Source organism: Alligator sinensis, unplaced genomic scaffold, assembly GCF_000455745.1.
Source record: "Alligator sinensis unplaced genomic scaffold, ASM45574v1 scaffold953_1, whole genome shotgun sequence".
Taxonomy (NCBI): domain Eukaryota; kingdom Metazoa; phylum Chordata; order Crocodylia; family Alligatoridae; genus Alligator; species Alligator sinensis.
The window spans coordinates 1,321,119-1,339,330 of record NW_005842365.1 but is presented as its reverse complement, the minus strand read 5'-3'; positions in this window follow the sequence as shown (position 1 = coordinate 1,339,330).

Sequence of the window (18,212 nt, the reverse complement as noted above, 5' to 3'; positions counted from 1 at the left end):
GTTCCATTGATGAACGAGGCCAAACCAGGCCTTCTCAAGGTTGGGAGTGTACAGAAATCCTCTTTCCTCTGTCTGCTTCTCACTTAGGTCAGCCCAGGTGACCCCTCTCTCTCTTTCCTTTTGTCTAGGTTCAGGCTGGTCAATCAGGTGACCTGGCCAGATAAATTGCTAGGGGGGAGGAGTGCTCTCTTCCTTCTGGTAGGGATTTTGAAAGCTGCAAGCAAATGTCCCAGGCTTCTCCCTGGTGCTTTTGTTTAAGTGAAAACCTGGAAACTAGCCAGGAGTTAGGAATTATGTCTAGACCAGTTGTGTTTTAAAAGGGTCATTATACCCAGACTGTATAAGACTAGTTGCTCATGTTTGCTCAATGCCCCTCATTCCTGACCCACTGACCCCAGCCGTTCCAGTGTACCTCACTCCCCAAAAACAGTACCCTGCCCCCCCCGTCCCCACTGGTGCCCCTCAGCCCTGACCTTCAGTCCCTTAGCACTGCCAGTGCCCTGCACACCCAGCCCACAGTCACCTCCCCATGCCCTTCAATCCTGATCCACAGACCCCTGCCCGCCTCCCAGCTCTGCCAGCCCCTCACTCCTAACCCACAGCCACCTGACCCCCAAGCCCTGCCAGTGCCCCTCACTCCTGACCCTCTGTGCTCCCTACTGCCTCAGGTCACCCTCCCCCTGCTCCCACCAGCAGAGCAAAGCAAAATCGTCAACTCGGCTCCTGATCGCGCATGTGTGGCACTAAGTATTCTGGGAACTATAGTTCTACCTAGTGGTGGCCATATTGAAAATAGACCGGGGAGGAAATCCCGGACATTTTGCTTGTATTTAAAAAAACTGCCCAGATGCAGCACAGGGGGCCAGAAAAGAGGACATATTTGGGAAAACCCAGATGTATGGTAAACCTATATTCTCACTTCCTCATTGCATCTCCCACCTGCTCCCTCTGATTAATAAAGGTGTTGAGTTACAGATTGCCTTGCTGTGTTGCTGAGGAGGGGAGAGAGGGGCTTTCCATTCCCAGGTTGGCCAATGGAGTTTCTTTTTATTTTCCCTCAGTTCTACCTGATGCTATCTCGGAATGCTTCGGGCTGAAAGAAGCACCCAGAAATATTACTGTGGGCAAAGCACCCTCAAGGTTTGCAGGGTCTGTGTGCCCCAGGCTGCACAGAGCTCTACTAGAGACTAGTGCCCGGGTGGTGGCAATGTTACCCCAGGTTTGTGGGTGTTCTCCAGGAAGTGGGACAGCCAGCTGTAGGCTCTCCAAGGGAGACTCCTGAAGTATGGTTTTGGGCCTGGCACAGTGAGACAGGTGGCTCTCTGTAGTAGCGTCCCCTACTGTGCACACCATGGGGAGGATTGAGACCATTAACAACAAGAGGGATGGGTGGTGGCAGTGGAGATCCCTGGCCCATTGTCTCAGGACGTCTGCTGCTTGCCTGGAGCCCAGGTCCAAGATATCATGGAAGGATTATTAAGACCCATCTGACCCTCTGACTACTACCCCATGCTGCTCATCAATGTGGATACCAATGGTACTACCAGGGGTGACCCTGAACAGATCAAAAGTGACTACAGGGCTCTGGGTGCAAGGAAGAAGGGGATGGGGGCTCAGGTGGTGTTATCCTCGATCCTTCTGGGCCAGAGGAAGGGCCCAGGCAGGAGCAGATGCATCCTGCAGATCAATGCATGGCTGCACAGATGGCATCAACAGCAGGGCTTTGGCTTCTTCAACCATGGAATGTTGTTCCAAGAAGAAGGATTGCTAGAAAGAGACGGAATCCACCTGACAAAGATAGGGAAGAGCATCTTCACAGACAGGCTTGCTAACCTAGTAAGGATAGCTTAAAACCAGGCTCACCCTGGGATGGAGACCAAAGCCCTGAAGTAAGTGGGGAAGTGGGTGGCCTGGAAAAAGCACAAGGAGGAAGGGGCAGCAGGGGAGTCCTTGTCATTCTTCCTAAGAAAGTAGGGCAATCGTTGAGTTACTACAGGTGTCTGTACATGACTGCACTGAGCCTGGGAAACAGGAAGGAAGAATTGGAAGTCCTTGCACAGTCAAGGAAATATGCCATGATTAGAATAACAGAGACTTGGTGGGATAGCTCACGTGACTAGAGCACTGTCATGGATGGGTACAAACTGTTCAGGAAGGACAGGCAGCGGAGAAGAGGAGGAGGATTTGTGCTGTATGTAAAACAGCTGTTTTATTGCTCAGAACGAAACTGGAGATAGTTCTGTTGAAAGTCTCTGGGTTACGGTCAGAGGGGAGAGCAACAAGGGTGATGTCCTGCTGGGTGTCAGCTATAGACCACCAGACTAGGAGAAAGGTAGATAAGGGGTTCTTTAAACAGTTAGCAAAAGTTTCTTGATCACAGGCCCTGGTTCTTGTGGGGGACTTCAATCAACCTGACATCTGTTGGGAGGGTAATACAGCACTGTACAGGCAATCCATAAAGATTTTGGAGACTGTTGGGGACAACTTCATGGTGTAAGTGCTAGAGAGGCCAACTAGGGGCCATGATATGCTTGACCTGCTGCTCAAAAACAGGGAAGAATTGGTGGGGAATGTAGTAGTGGATGGCAACTTGGGCATAAGTTACCATGAGATTGAATTCAGGATCCCATGGAAAGGAGGGAAGGAGAGCAGCAGTGTAAGGACCCTGGACTTCAGAAAAGCAGACTTTGACTCACTCAGGGAACTGATGGGAAGGATCCCATGGGAAGCCAGACTGAGGGGAAAAGGAGTCCAGGAGAGCTGGCTGTACTTCAGAGAAGCCTTACTGACAGTGCAAGAACAAGCCATCCTAATGTGCAGGAAGAATAGCAAGTATGGCAGAAGATCATCTTGGCTTAGCAGGGAACTCTTTAGTGTACCAAAACAAAAAAAGAAGCTTACAAGAAGTGGAAACCTGGGCAAATAAGTAAGCAGAAGAATAAGAGTATTGCTCAGGCACACAGGGATGAAATCATGGAGGTCAAAGTGTGATTGGAGATGCATCTAGCAAGAGTACTGAGAGTTGCTCTCCCCTCTAACTGGAAGGGTAACAAGAAGGGTTTCTATAAATATGCCATCAACAAGAGGAAGATGAGGGAAAGTGTGTATCTCTTACTAAACTGGGGAGGCAACCTGGTGACAGATGATGCAGGAAAGGTTGTATAGTACCCTGTGCCTTTTTCACCTCAGTCTTCATAGGCAAGGTGACCTCTCAGATTTCTGCACCTGGCAGCACAGTTTGAGGAGGAGGTGAGCAGCCAACAGTGATGAAGGAACAAGTTAGGGATTACTTAGAAAGGCTGGACATGTACAAGTCCATGGGGCCAGATGCAATGCATCTGGGGATGCTGAGGAAGTTGGCTGATGTGATTGCAGAGCTGCTGGCCATTATCTTTGAAACCTTGTGGTGATTGGGAGAGGTCTCAGATGACTGGAAAAAGGCAACATAGATAGTGCCCATCTTTAAAAAAGGGAAAAAGAGGACCTGGGGAACTGCAGACCTGTCAGCCTCATCTCAGTCCCTGGAAAAATCATGGACCAAGTTCTCAAGGAATCCATTTCTAAGCACTTGGAGGAGAAGACAGTGATTAGGAACAGTCAGCAGGGATCTATCAAGGGCAAGTCATGCCTAGCCAATGTCATTTCCTTATATGAGATGACTGGCTTTTTGGATATGAGGAGAGCAGTGGACGTGCTATACCTTGACTTTAGCAAGGCTTTTGATAACGTCTCCCACAACATTATTACAGGAAAGCTAAGGACGTATGGGTTGGATGAATGTACTGTAAGGTGGATAGAAAACTGTCTGGATCGTTTGGCTCAGAGGGCGTGTCTACATGAGTTGTTTAATGGAAAATTAGTATAGTTTACTGTGAAGTAAACATATGGATCTACATGTGCTCATGCTTACTTCATCGTAAATCTCCCTAATCCCAAGTAAATTTGCTACCTGCAAATGCAAGTAGCAAATTTACTTGGCATTAGTAATGGCACTATAGTGCCTGTGTAGATGTCTGGCTGAGAACCAAATCTGCTCCTTGTCAGCCATCCATGAGGGGGTGGAAGATAGCTCCCTGGCCATAGGAGCTGCTTCCTGCCGGGATGGGCTTTGTCATAGGAGCCCAGGTAGGAACTATGTCCCCCTGCCCTGGAAGCAGGGAGATCCAAGTCCCCTGCTCCTAGATTGTGGATTTATTTACCAGCCCCCCACTACGCCATCATGATTGGGCAGCAGGGGGCTACGAGACCCTTTCTCCCAACAGTAGCTCCATGACTTCAGGGCCACTTCTGGGAGATACTTATCTCCCAGGCTAAGCCCCACAGTTATGGGGCTTGGGAAGAGAGAACCTTATCTTCCAGTCTGAGCCCCACAACCATGGGGCTCAAGCAGAGAGATAACTCTCAGCCCAAGCCCCATGGGGCTCGGGCTGGGAGATAAGGGTCATCCAGCCTGATCCCTGCGACTGTGGAGCTCAGGCTGGAAGAAAAGCATTTCCCAGCAGGCGGGGGCTCGGGAGCTTATTCCCTATAGAGCTCTGCGAGCATGGAGCTGTGGGGAGGGGGAACAGGCTGGGGAGCTCTAAGGCATGCAGTGCCAGGGTCACTCCTCATTGGAACTGTGGAGCAGGTTTGCGCTTCTCACAGCGTCAGCAAAGTCAACAGCAGAAGCACTGGCTCTGGAAGGAGGTAAGCAGCCAGCCCCCCCCAAAGAAAAGACGCAAGGTGGTCGTGGTAGGTGACTCCCTACTGAGGGGGTGATCTGCCTCCCCCAGCCCCTAATCCATGAGGTCTGCTACCTCCCAAGGGCTTACATCTGGGATGTGGCTGAAAGGATCCCAAAACTTGTCCAGCCCTCTGACCACTACCCCATGCTCCTCATCCACATGGACACGAATGACATGGCCAGGAACAACCCTGGCTGGGTAATGAGAGACTACAGGGCTCTGAGGGCTGGGCTAGAGGGGTCAGGGGTGCAGCAGGTAGTTTTCTTCTCAGTCTTCCTGCTTGTGGGTCATGTGTACAGGAGGCAATAGATGTATAGAAGATGTAAACAGAAGACCCCGGTGATGGTGCTACTGTGAGACCTTTGGCTTCTTTGACCATGGCATACATATCAGGGACTGCCACCTGTTGGGAAGAGATGGCATCCACTTCACACCAAAGGGGAAGAAGCTCTTCTTGGCTAGAATGGTGGACCTCCTGGATAGGGCTTTAAATTGAGATCGCCAGGGGATGGGCCATCAAGTACTAGCACAAGCCTGAGAAATGGCTACCTTAAAACCAGCATCACAGGGTACAATAGGAAACATTCTCTGACACCGGCCAATGGACAGGTTATTCCACAGCTCACCAGGAAGCCTAGGGCCTCAAATGGCAGGCTTAGTTGCCTATACACTAATGCCAGAAGCATGGGAAACAAGCAGGAGGAACTGGCCCTCCTGCTAACCAAGAACCAATATGGCCTCATAGGTATTACAAAGACGTGGTGGGACTCCACATATGACTTGACCACAGGTATAGAGGGATACATCCTGTATAGGAGGGATCAAGTTGAGAAGAAGGATGGAGGGGTTGCTCTGTATGTGAAGGAGCATTACATCTCCCTGGAAGTGAAGACTGGAAACAAGGAAGGGTGATTTGAGACCCTCTGGGTAAAGATACGGGGAGAGCATGGTGACGAGGATTTTACTATAGTTTACTATAGACTTCCAAATCAAGAGGAAGAGCTCGACCAGGAATTCTCTGGATTACTGACAGAAACTGCACGCTCTCGGAGCATAGATGTCATGGGTGACTTCAACTACCCAGACATCTTGCGGGCTGAGCACTCGGCAAGATCTGATTGCTTACAAAGCTTCCTTGATTACATTGAGGAGGTTTATCTAGCTCAAGGAGTCTATGACCAACCAGGGGCAAGGCACTCCTAGACTTGGTTCTGGCCAAAGGGGACGACCTAGTGAGCAATCTAAAGATAGAAGGGAAACTGGGTGACAGTGACCATGAGATGATCACTTTCACCTTTCACCATTCACCATAAATCAGGGAAATCAGTCAGTAGGGTAGAAATCCTTGATTTTAGGAAAGCTGACTTCGACAAGCTCACGAGATTGGTTGGTAAGGCCCTGCAGGACCCTGGTCCAATGATGGAAGGAGTACAAGGAGAGTGGTTGTTCCTCAAGGAAGCAATCCTAAAAGCTTAAAGGAAGTCCATTCTCTTTCATAAGAAAAGCAGCAAAAGGGCTGGGAGACCACTTGGCTCAATAGGCAAGTCATGGACCTCCTGAAATCAAAACATGAAGTCTAAAAGGGATGGAAGTCAGGAGCAGCTACCAAAGAAGAGTACACAGCAACAGCCCACACCTGTAGGGAGCTGATCAGGACTGCTAAAGCACAAACAGAATACAAACTGGCAACTGAAATCAAGAATAACAAATATCTTTAGATACGTAGGGAGTAGGAAAACAAAAAGAAAACCATAGGGCCCCCAATGACTGAAAAGACTGATAACCTATGCTCAGGACAAAACCAAAGTCCTGAATCAGTACTTCTTGTCAGTTTTCCATCAATCCAAGGGTGTTAGGCTGCTTGACAGGTTGCAGGATGATCATGGTGGGTGCGACCACCCTCCTACAGTTGACACAGATCTTGTGGGGGAGCACCTATAAAGACTAAATATCTACAGGTTAGCAGGACCAGATGAACTACACCCAAGAGTGCTAAAAGAACTGGCTGATGTCATCATGCAACCTATGGCCAAGTTTATTTGAAGATTTGTGGTGCTCAGGAGAGGTCCCAAAAGACCATGGAAGAAGGCCAATGTTGTGCCCATCTTTAAGAAAGGGAGAAAGGAGGACCTCGGAAATTACAGTCCATTTAGTTTAACCTCTATCCTGGGTAAAATCCTGGAAAAAAATTATAAAAGGGTCCATCACTAACAGGCTAACAGAAGGTAGTATTTTGAAAGATAGCTAACGTGGCTTCATTACGAGTAGGTCATGCCAGATCAACCTCATCTCCTTCTATGATCAGGTAACTTGCCACCTGGACAGGGGAAATGAGGTTGATGTTGTATACTTGGATTTCAAAAAGACCTTTGACCTGGTCTCCAATGATGTCCTCATGGTTAAATTGGAAAAAATGCAGCCTTGACTACTTTATGGTCTGGTGTCTAGGAAACTGGGTGTGCAGTAGGACCCATAGAATACTGATAGACGGGACTGAGTCATCATTGTGGGAGTGACCAGTGGTGTCCCTCAGGGCTCAGTACTTGGACCAGTGTTATTTAACATGTTCATCAACAATTTGGATTCAGGTATTAAATGCAAACTGGAAAAGTTCACCAATGACACCAAACTATGGGGGACCATGGTCACTCTCCAGGACAGGCTGGCACTACAGGTGAACCTGGATGGGCTTTTGAAGTGGGCAGACCTCAACCTGATGTCATTTAATACAGAGAAATGCAAAGTGCTCCATCTGGGGAGAAATAATCCACAACACACTTACAGGCTCAACAGTGCTATGCTAGCCAGCACCACAACTGAATGAGACCTGAGTGTCATGATAGAAAACAAAATGAGCATGAGCCACCAGTGCGATGCCATAGATGGCAGAGCTAATCAAACACTGACATGCATCTACTGAGGCATGTTAAACAAGGCTAAAGATGTCATCCTCTCACTCTACTTGACCTTGATGAGACTGCAGCTGGAGTACTGCATCCAGTTCTTCAGGAAGGATGTGGAGAAGCTCGAGAAAGTCCAAAGGAGGGCCATGCACATGATTAGAGGCCAGAGACCAGGTCATATGAGGAAAGGCTGAAAGACATGGGACTGTTCAGCCTGGAGAAGAGAAGACTCAGAGGGAACTTGGTGGCAGCCTATCAGTATATCAGGGGAGTACATCAGGGCCTTGGGGAGCAACTATTCAAAACGGCCCCCCAGGGGAGGACTAGAAATAATGAGCACATGCTGATTGAAGATCACTTCAGACTAGACATAAGAAAAAAAACTTCTTTACAAGTTGAGTACCGAGGGTTTGGAATAGGCTCCCCCGAGAGGTGGTACAGTTACCCACCCTGGCAATCTTCAAAAAGTGTCTTGATGCCCATCTTGCTGGGGTAATCTGGCCTCGGTGGTCTTTTCTGTCTACATGCAGGGGGGGGATGGACCTGATGATCTGTAAGGTCCCTTCCAGCCCCTAAAAAACTATGAAACTATCCAGTTTGGGTCCTCCCATAATAGAAAGGATGCAAACCAGGGGTGGCCTGCAAGATGATTTTATCCAGCCCAGAGACAGGCGCCTACCAATTAATTGTATCTGGCCCAAACTGCGGCTGCCCCTGCTGTGTTTTCCATGGGCCCAAGTCCTGTCCACACCCTTGTCCATGGGAGGTCCTCTGCCTTGGCCCTGACCCTGGCCCCAGCCAGTACTCACAGCTTCCAAGCAGGGCTGCTGCTACCTCTACTGCAGCCACCTAGGGAACTGCTTGGTTCCCCTGGCCTTGAGTGGCTCCTCCTCCTGTCTCTGGTGCAGCACTCTTTGCAGCAGGCAGGGAAGCAGAAGCTCCTGGGACTGGGCTGGGAGGCATGTGTTAAAAAGCAGGCAGTCAGGCCCTACTCTCTACTACCATGTGCAGCTCCCAGGAATCAGCTGGGAGCACCTGATGGAGCCAGGCTCTGCTCCCTGCTGCTCTGGCTGAATCTTGAGAGCTGCACATGGCAGCAGAGAGCAAGACCTGGCCATGCTGGTGGCATACAGTTCCTGCTGTGTCCCAGGACTTGGATGTGAACCCTGAGGGGCTCCACACAATGGAGCTGGATGGCCTGGCACTGCTCCCTGTCGCCATGTGCAGCTCCCACATCTTGGAACTGCACACTGCTGGGGGGGCTCCACCTGCTGGCACCCCGAGGGCCTGCTGCTTGCTGCTGCTGCCTCTGGCGACAGGGGCTGTGCACTGTAGGGAGGGGGCATGTCTGGGGGGTGCACATGCATACCCTACACCCTACCATACACAAACACTCACAACCCTGTTGTGAACCCTACACACACACCCATCCTGCCACAAACCTGATACCCACCCACACCCCACACTCTACTACACACCGTCCATCCTCCACCCCCACACACTATGCAAGAGTAAGACTTTTATTTTCAGCTATTATACAACTGCCTCCATATGTACTACACAAACACACATAAATCAGGACAAAATATTTTTAAAATAAAATTAAAATATGTTATAGAAATATGTTATAGTAAATGCTTGATTTTTAGTGTATGACTTGTTTTTTTCCTGGTTCCAAGATGGCAGCCCCTCCCTCCCCCCGGCTACTTCTGGGAGCAAGGGGAGGGACTTCTGGTAGCAAAGATCGGGGCAGGACTTCCAGTCCAAAGACAGTGACATGGAGATGTTCACCTATCAAGGGGTGGAACTATCCTTGCAGCCCTTGACAAGTTACCAAAACTTACTAAGCTGCCCTACAGCCAAAATAATTTTCTTTGAGGTAGACACATTGGAAAGAGTCTAGCAAAGGGCAACAAAAATGGTTAGAGGGCTGGGGTACATGACTTATGAGGAGGGACTGAGGAAACTGGGCTTATTTAGTCTGGAAGGGTGCTTGTACATGCCACGGGGGGTTAGTTCAGTTTAGTTCTCCCAAAATTGAAATGGTGGGTTTTTAAAAACCCACCGTTTCCACTGTTTAAATTTAGGGAGAACTAAACTAAGCCCCCATGGTGCGTACACAAGGGTTAGGGGGCCTGATCCTTAGAGCTTATCTGTCTCTCCTGTGGTTGTGTGGGGGGCGGAGGGGAAGGCCGAGTGGTCCTTGAACTGTGGGAGAACCCACTGCTTCTCTGCGGTGGTGGTGCCCCCTGGTGGCACCTGTCCACTGGCACCCGCCCCGGGCAGTCCCAGGGAGCATCACAGCCAGGGAGGGAAGCACCAGACCCCCTGCAGCCACAGAAGGAAGCACCAGGCCCCTGTGCAGCTCAGGTAGGCAAGCAGGCTCCGGGAGAGGAAAAAAAAATCAGGCTCCTCACCTTTTTCTTTTTTTCTTAATTTCAGTCGAGCCCGCCTGCACTGGCTGCCACCGGGTTGCACAGGCCCTGAGCTTCATGGGGCCTGGTGCTTCCTTCCATGGCTGCGGTGTCACCCGGTACCACACAAGCCAGGTGCCAGTGGGTGGTTGCTGCCTGGGGGGTGCTGCTGCCATGGAGCACCTGGGTCCCCCACAGCTCAGGTTCTGCTCGGCCCACTGGCTGCTCGCTGCCCTCACCGTGGGAGAGGTAGGTAAGCTCCAGCACCCCTGCACTATCCCCACCATCTTCTTGCTGCCTGAGATTACCTGGGAATGGATGGCTTGCCCCTGGGGCAGAGTGGTTAGGTGGCAGGAGGGCTGCTGGGTGTGCTGGTGGTGGGAGAAGGTGGTGGAGACAGTGCACGGGGCACTGGAAGCCTGCCAAGACAGCTTCCCCAAACACATCAGCTTCCAGAGCCCCATGCACCATTGCACTTTGTTAGGTAGCAAACTAAAACACTTTGGAGGGGTTTTATCTTGCTATATTACAAAGTCATTCAAAGCGGAATATGCCGCTGAGCATGCAAACAGCAACACCATTAAAGCAGAATACATCGCCGAGCATGCAAACAGCAATGCCATTAAAATGGAATATGCTGCTGAGTGTGCAAAAGCAACACCATTAAAGTGGTGCAAAAGGCGATTTAAGTCACTTTAAATGCCATTTTTTTGTGTGTGTACAAAGGCACAAGAAGAGAAGACTGAGGGGGGATTTAATAACAGCCTTCAACTACCTGAAGGGTGGCTCCAAAAAGGATGGTGCTAGACTGTTCTCAGTCATGGCGTATGGCAAAACAAGGAGCAATGATCTCAAGTTGCAGCAAGGGAAGGTTAGGTGAGATATTAGGAACATTTTTTTCACAAGGAGGATAATAAAGCATTGGAACAGGTTGTGAAGGATTTCCATCCCAGCCTCATCCATGTCTCTTTTACCAGTTTTTTTTTCCTTTGTCATTGTCTTCTTACATATCTATCACTCTGGTTGCTAAGCAACCAGCTTTGCCTACGTGATCTGAACCAGGTGAGAGGGGGGTGTCCCTACCTCTCTTCATTGTTTTAAGCACTAACCTCATGGCAGGAGGGCAGGGGTAGAGAGCTGTCACTCTATGAGTTGACTGGTGATGCTTTTTAAATTGGCTGGTTAGCCTTAAACCACACAGGACCTGATTAGACCTAGAAGGTATGGCCAGAAAAGTTTATTTAAGAGCCCCCTTCTTCCTGGAGGGGAGAGAGCCATTTTGGGGGAACATGTGAGTAACTGAGCAGACAGAGAGATGGGGAATTCTCTGGAAACTCACTGACACACCATGAACTGCCTGTATCCACAGGAAAGCTCAATCAGCCTCTGGATGACACTTGTGAGTAACTTACCTGAACTCTACCTAGATATATAGCTTACTGTGATATAGATGCATGCTCAACAACTACTTAGCCACACTGTTTGCTCTAAGGCTGTGCTCTGATGCTTCTCTAACTTGTACCGTTGCCCAAGCCTTCCCTCTTTAACCAATAAAGTTCTCCACTGTACATAGCATGGTAGACTGCCTGGGAGACGGACTGGGTTATGCCTTGATGCCTCCTTGGTCTGGCTGACTAAGGGAGGCTACTTTTTGTGCTTCAGGCTAAAGGAAGCACCCCAAGTTTTCACAGTGGGTTAAGCATCCTCCAGGTCTACAAGGCCTTTGTACCCCAGGGGGGCACAGGGTTGAAGACAGACCAGATCCCCTGGGTGGTGGTGGCGGTACACCCAGGCTTGCGGGTGTGCTCCAGGAAGGGGGATGGCTGAACATGAGGCACACCTGGGGAGGCACTTGGAGCTTGGTAGGTGGTTGCACTGAGGTGGGTGGCTCAGTACAGGAGCGCCCCCTACTGGCCCACCACACAGGTTACCTAGAGAGGTGGTAGAATCCTTGGAGGTTTTGCAGACCTGTCTAGAAAAAAAGACTTGGCTGGGATAATCTAGTTGAGTCTGGTCCTGTTTTGAGCAGGGGGCTGGACAAGATTACCCCCTGAGGTCCCCTCCAACCCTATTTTGTATGACTCTATAGTTGTTTTGTTCTTTAAGCCCCAACTCCCAGATTTAGGCATTTATCTCCGCTTTCCATTTTTCCAAAAAAAATCAAGTTTCTTGCACTCTTGAATGCTAACAAACAAACAAACAGAAAAAAAAACCCTTGAAAACATTTGGTGAGGGTCGTGAAAAATGAAGGTGAATATATATCATTTTTTAAAGCTGATAGTAACTTTTTTGGGGGGTGAACTATGGTGTTTACAGCTAGTGGCTCTAATGGCAGAGATTTTTTACTAGGAATAAGAAAAGTAGTTTGAATAAAAAGGAGGCTCCAAATCACAAGTCTACTGTCAAACTGGAGGACAAGCCTCTCCTGAGGTTTGGAAAGCCTAATTTACCATTTTCCAGGATTATTCTCCTATTTCATATGGCCTCTGCTGACAGCCTTTTGTCTCTTGAGAAAAGCCTTTCTCATGGCATATCCATGCCAACAGAAGCCAGAAACATGTAAACCCCTAAAAAAAACCAACAAAAAAACCCTCAGGACTAGCTCTCCAACACCCACTGGATAGAGAAGTGGAAGTGGACATTTGAACACCCTGGGCAGCAGCAACACATGTCAGTGGCTGGGCTGCTGACAGAAGTGACTGGGTTTGCAGAGCAGCTGTTGCTATTTTTGTGCTGCACCCCACCTCCCAGATTTTTATGCCTGGGCCTCTTGCCTCAGGCACACACACTGCCTTACACTGCATATTGGATACCTGGGACTTTATCGTAACTTTCCCATAGCATAACACATGTTTGAGAAGATGCAATCTGGTAGGGTAAGATTACATATAACTTATTACATTTAGACCATGTTAAGAGTGTTTAAAGCTTGAATGATTTCACATTAAGGCTTGTTAACAAGGATAATCTAGTTGAGTCCTCTAGGTTCTTACAGTTATGTCACTTTGGGCAAGGATTATCTCTAAGCTGTTTGATCTAGCTCACCCTGGCTTCAGGCTATTCACTTGAGATATAACAACTAATTTGTAGTCCTTCAGTATCCCAGGAAGCACTACTCCCAGGTGGACTAGCTATCATTCAGAAACCTATGGCCCTGGACTGACATTTGGGGACAGCTGGGCAGCAGGTGAGTGGGGAGAGGGTGAGTGAACAGGGATGGGAAAGGGGCAGGTGAAGTGGGGCAGGGGCACCAAGGAAACAGGAATAGGAGTGGAGCTGAGTGCAGATGGGTGGGGATACTGGGATGCTGCCCCCTCTGTCCCCCAAATTGTCTCTCCACCTCCAGATTGTCCCTCTGACACCCTGATTTCCACCCTACTGTCTGGAATGCTGCCCTGTTGACCCTATCACCCCCTCCTTCCCCACTGGTCCCTCCACCCACAAATCATTGTCCTGCTAGTGGAGGCAGCAGAAGGAGGTCTCCTCACCAGCTTCCTTGTGCTCCATGCAGCCTGAGCCATACCTGTGCACCCAGATCCAGCCACCATTGGGCCCCACAACTGAAGGGGGAAGGGCGGGGGGGCAAGAAGCTGCCAAGGAGTTGTGGGGCCCGGCAGAGGCTGAATCTGGGCACATGGGGACAGCAAGGGCTACAGGGAACCCAAGGGCTGGCAGGGAGGGGGAATCCCCCTCATTGCCACTGGTCTCGGGCTGGCAGGCCAGGTATCTGGGGGTGGAGAGGCAATGAGAGGACAAGGAGGCAGTCAGAGTGGAAGAACAGCGATCCACAAGGGCGAATTCTTTCTCCTCCACTCCCCTGATCTACACTGGCTAGAGAGCGGGTGAGCAGGGCAGATATGGAACAAACCTGCAGCCCTTAAAGACAGTCCTGCTCGCCAGCCCCCTAGTGGCAGGTCTGAGCAGTGCATGTTAGAGAGGGTATTAACCCTTAATGTGCAACTTCTCATAGCATGTGCTAACTTTAACACTGGGTGCCTCTACAAATGCGCTTTAATGCACAGTAGACTATTTTACTGTGCATTAGAGCATCACATAAAAACCATGACATTATATTAATGCTCACTAAAATAGTCTACTGTGTGTGGCAGGGCACTGTTTGTGCCTGCCACTTTAAGGGCCTGAAGACAGCAGCTGGCAGGTGCCTGATGAGGGCAGCCATTTTGGATTCAGGGCTTCCCATATAAACAGGGCATTTTTGCTGCTGGCAGGCCAGGCAACAACATGTCCTGGCTGCAGGGCTGTTGGTATCACCTGGCAGTTAGGGAGGAGCTGTGGGGGATGGTCAGGAGGCTCCTGGTCCTGGGCATGACCTAAAACTGTGCCCTGCCAGGAGTGGGTGGCCTGGTGTGGCTCTCAGTGGCATGGGAGTCCCCAGGAAATGGCAGGCCAGTTACCAACCTGGTGAAAGGCGGGTTGGGGCGCCTTAACCCCAGCTCCCACAACCGGGTGGGTTACCTCCTTTGTAGGGTTCAGAAGGTGGACCACAGTGAGAGAGTGGGGCCATCAACTCAAGAACCTGTTTGAACTTCCCCTGACTGGTCCATGCTGGGGCCAGGACCGGAAGGGTCGAAGGGCCGGGGGCTCACTGCGAGGGACGCCCAGAGTCGAGGGCCTGGGGTTCCTACTGGCCTGGAAGTGGGGCCAGGGCTGGTGAGCCAAAGGTCCTGGGGGGACCACACCCATAAGGGGGAGCAGCTCAGGGAGCTATGCAGCTTGGAATGAAGATGGCATTGGCCACCTTAATGGAGGGATCCAGGTGGGGGTCAAAGAGCAGGATTCTGGGGGCCAGTGATATTGATAACATGTGGATGCCATCTGCGAGGCTTGGGCTGTGGGGGAGGGAAGGAACGGAGCCGCAGATGGCGCCCCCTAGCATCGGGGCAAGAAATGGGCAGCCTCCCACTTAATTAACATCAATTAATTAATTAACAACAAGGTGTGGCAGGCAAGAAGGTAGGCGGTTAGCCCAGAAACAGGTGGGCAGTCCACAAGAAAATTGGCCCCAAGAAGTCCCCCTGTTACAAGGCCCTTAAAGTGGCAGGCACAAACAGTGCCCTGCCACACTGTGTATTGTCACTAAAAAACATGCAAATGCACTACTGTACAGCCTAATGTGCATGAATTTAGTACCTCACATCAGAGGGCACTTTTGCATGTGCTCTGGGGGTGGCAGAGGGAGGCAGCACTTTAATTACAACGGCTTTGAGAGCTACTGTAATTAAAATGCCACAGCATCCCATGTATCAGTTTTAAATAGCAGTGGGGGTGCTCAAACTAAAGCTTGTTCAACAAGCCTTAGTTCAAGCACCCCTGCCACCATTTTTAAGCCTGGGGACACTGGTACATGAGACATGGGAGCTGCTGGAACACAGCAATTACCACACTCCAGCAGACTTGATTTAATCAAGTCTGCTCTGATTTGCTGGAATTACAGTGCATTGGAACAGCCTTTGCACTTGTGTACAGGCATTTGGACATACCGAATGTAATGTGCAGTAGAAAAGACGCATTGATGAACGTGTAGATGCACTCACTGTGTAATATTCCCTAGCATTAGCATGTGCTAATTGTAATGTGTAATTTCACCCATACACTGTTTAGTCCATCACTACCTATTAAGGCTGTGATCTTTGCTGAATCTGTGATAACTGACATTGAAGAAAAAAGAAAAAAGAATAAAAGAAAATTTAAAAATATATTTGGTTTTAATTGAAACTTTTTTTTAGAAAAGGGGCCTGTCCAAACATAACATTTAATTAAATCTGAAATGAAAAAAAAAAACCTATCATTTGTCTTGGGGTGCTTGAACACCTGATTTAGACATGCATGTAGGAGACATTTTCAAAATGACAGAGGGATTCAAAAAATCCTGGAACTGGGTTCACCTTGAAACACCCTGGCCCCCTGGACAAACAACAGGGAAGTTGGCGATGAAGCTCAGGGACATGGCAAACCCTCTGAAGGTATGTATTGCCCAGAGGCAGATAGCTGAACCCAGCAGCTTCTTAGCCAATGACAGTGCCCACCTATGCTTGAAAGTCCCAGAAAATGAAGATGGAGTTCAGCTATATAACAGCTTCCTCCTTGGGCTGTGTGATTCTGAGAACCTCTTCATGCTTGTAGAGCTGGGAGGAAACAGGGTTTTTTTTAAATCTAATTAAAGGTTAAATTTTAGATTTAAATATTTTTTTGCATTTCACATAAGGATAAAATGGAACTCTTTAAAGCTTTTCCCCCCACAAAAAAAATCAGATATATTCACCCATACACCCAGTTCAGAATACCAAACAGTTCACTGGTTAGAGCACTCCCTCCCCTGGGATGCAGTATGGGCTACACTTTAAGGGCTAAATCCTGTTTTACCTTAACACATCTAAGTAACAGTTAAGCAGCTGTATAACTTATGCACAGCTTCAGATTCTGCACAGCTATGTTTCCTCTATGCTTTTCTTCTGAATCTGCTCAGTAGGCTGCACTTTGGCTGTGTACGCACCCAGGCAGAAGAGAATCACTCAGGCTCATGTGTAATGTTGGGTAAGTCCCAAAATTGTAGTAAGTCACAGAAAAAACAGTAAGAAGGAGAGCTTTACACCTTTTGGCCCAACATCCTAGTAGTTATCACATTTACCCAGGGAATGAGGGACCTAGGTTCTAGGTGCTCTCACACACAGAGGGCGTCAAGTAGCATCCAATACTTCCTTGTCTTAACTGTTCTAAACACCAGGCTCTAGGCTAGGCATTTGTCAGACTTTTCTCCAGCCACCCTCTTGAAGTTTCCTTACTAGGAGGGAAAGATGTATGGGACTAGGAAGAAGACAAGCCAGAGGGAAGATGGCTAAGTAAGATGCCCTGGAGCCTCTAAATTCTAGCCAAAGGGACACAAATTATCCCAATGTTGTTTATCCATTCAGTCCAATAACTATTAAATGCAAAGTGCAGTAGGCAACTGTTAGAGGTCTCATAGACCAGAGGTTCCCAACCACCAGGCCGACTGGGCCATGAAGGGTTGGCTGCCAGGTCATGGCATGAGCCCCCTGCTCAGACCTCCATTTGTCCGACTGGGCGAGCAGCTTCCACTGCCGGCAGTTATGTGCGGGGTTAAAGCTGGATGGCAGGGCAACCCTGGGAGAAAGGCAGCTGACTCCGTGTACCCCATCCTGTTCCCACAGCCATGGCTGCACCTGGTGAAGTGCTGCCCGTGCAGCAGGTACCGGGGCCCATGCTGGGTTGGGCAGAGCCCCCCCACCCTGCCCATGGCTGGGAACAGGGGATGCGAGTGGTGAAATGCCCAAGGCAGAGGACAGGGAGGTGGCTCTGCTGCTTGCCCTTAGGGAAGCCAGTGGAGCCCCTTCTTCCCAGGCAGCCCCAGCTGGGTCTCCCCGGGCCACTGCCTGTGCAGCCTGCTCCCCCTGCAGTCCCCCAGTGCCCGTGTCTGCGGTGCCCCAACCTGCACCCAGGTACAAATTTAAATATTCACAAAATTACATATTTAAATATTTACAAATGTGAATACATTAATTAGAATATTTCTATACCAGGTCCACCAAAATTCTTTGAGTGAGTTTGCCAGGCCACAGTATAACAAAGGTTGGGAACCACTGTCATAGAGGATACAGGAAACAAAGGTACAATTTACTGAATATGTATTTATATATTATAACTGCCCCAAAGGAGGTGATAAGCCACATTAATATGAAGGTAGGGCATGATGGCACCTAAGGGCGGCTATACATGAGTGCACAGTCTGCTCCGATGCACTGGAATTCCAGCATGTCGGAGTAGACTTGATTAATCAAGTCTGCTGGAGCGTGGCAATTGCTGTGTTCCAGAAGGCCCCTGCGTCTCGTGAATCAGTGTCCCCACACTTCAAAATGGCAGCAGAGGTGCTTTATCTAAAACTTGAACAAGATTTATAAGTTCAGGGATGCTGATACATGAGATCCGGCAGCACTTTAATTAGAGCGGCTCTTGGAGCTGCTCTAATTAAAGTGTCATCTCCCCCACCCCCAGAACACATGTAAGTGTGCCCTAAGAAACTCATGTGGAGACTTGCCTGTGTCCATTGGAAAAATTTAAATCTAGTGGTAAGGATGCATTCCTAAAACATAGAAGACTGACATACAAAGTCTTTGGTAGAAATCAGGAAGAAC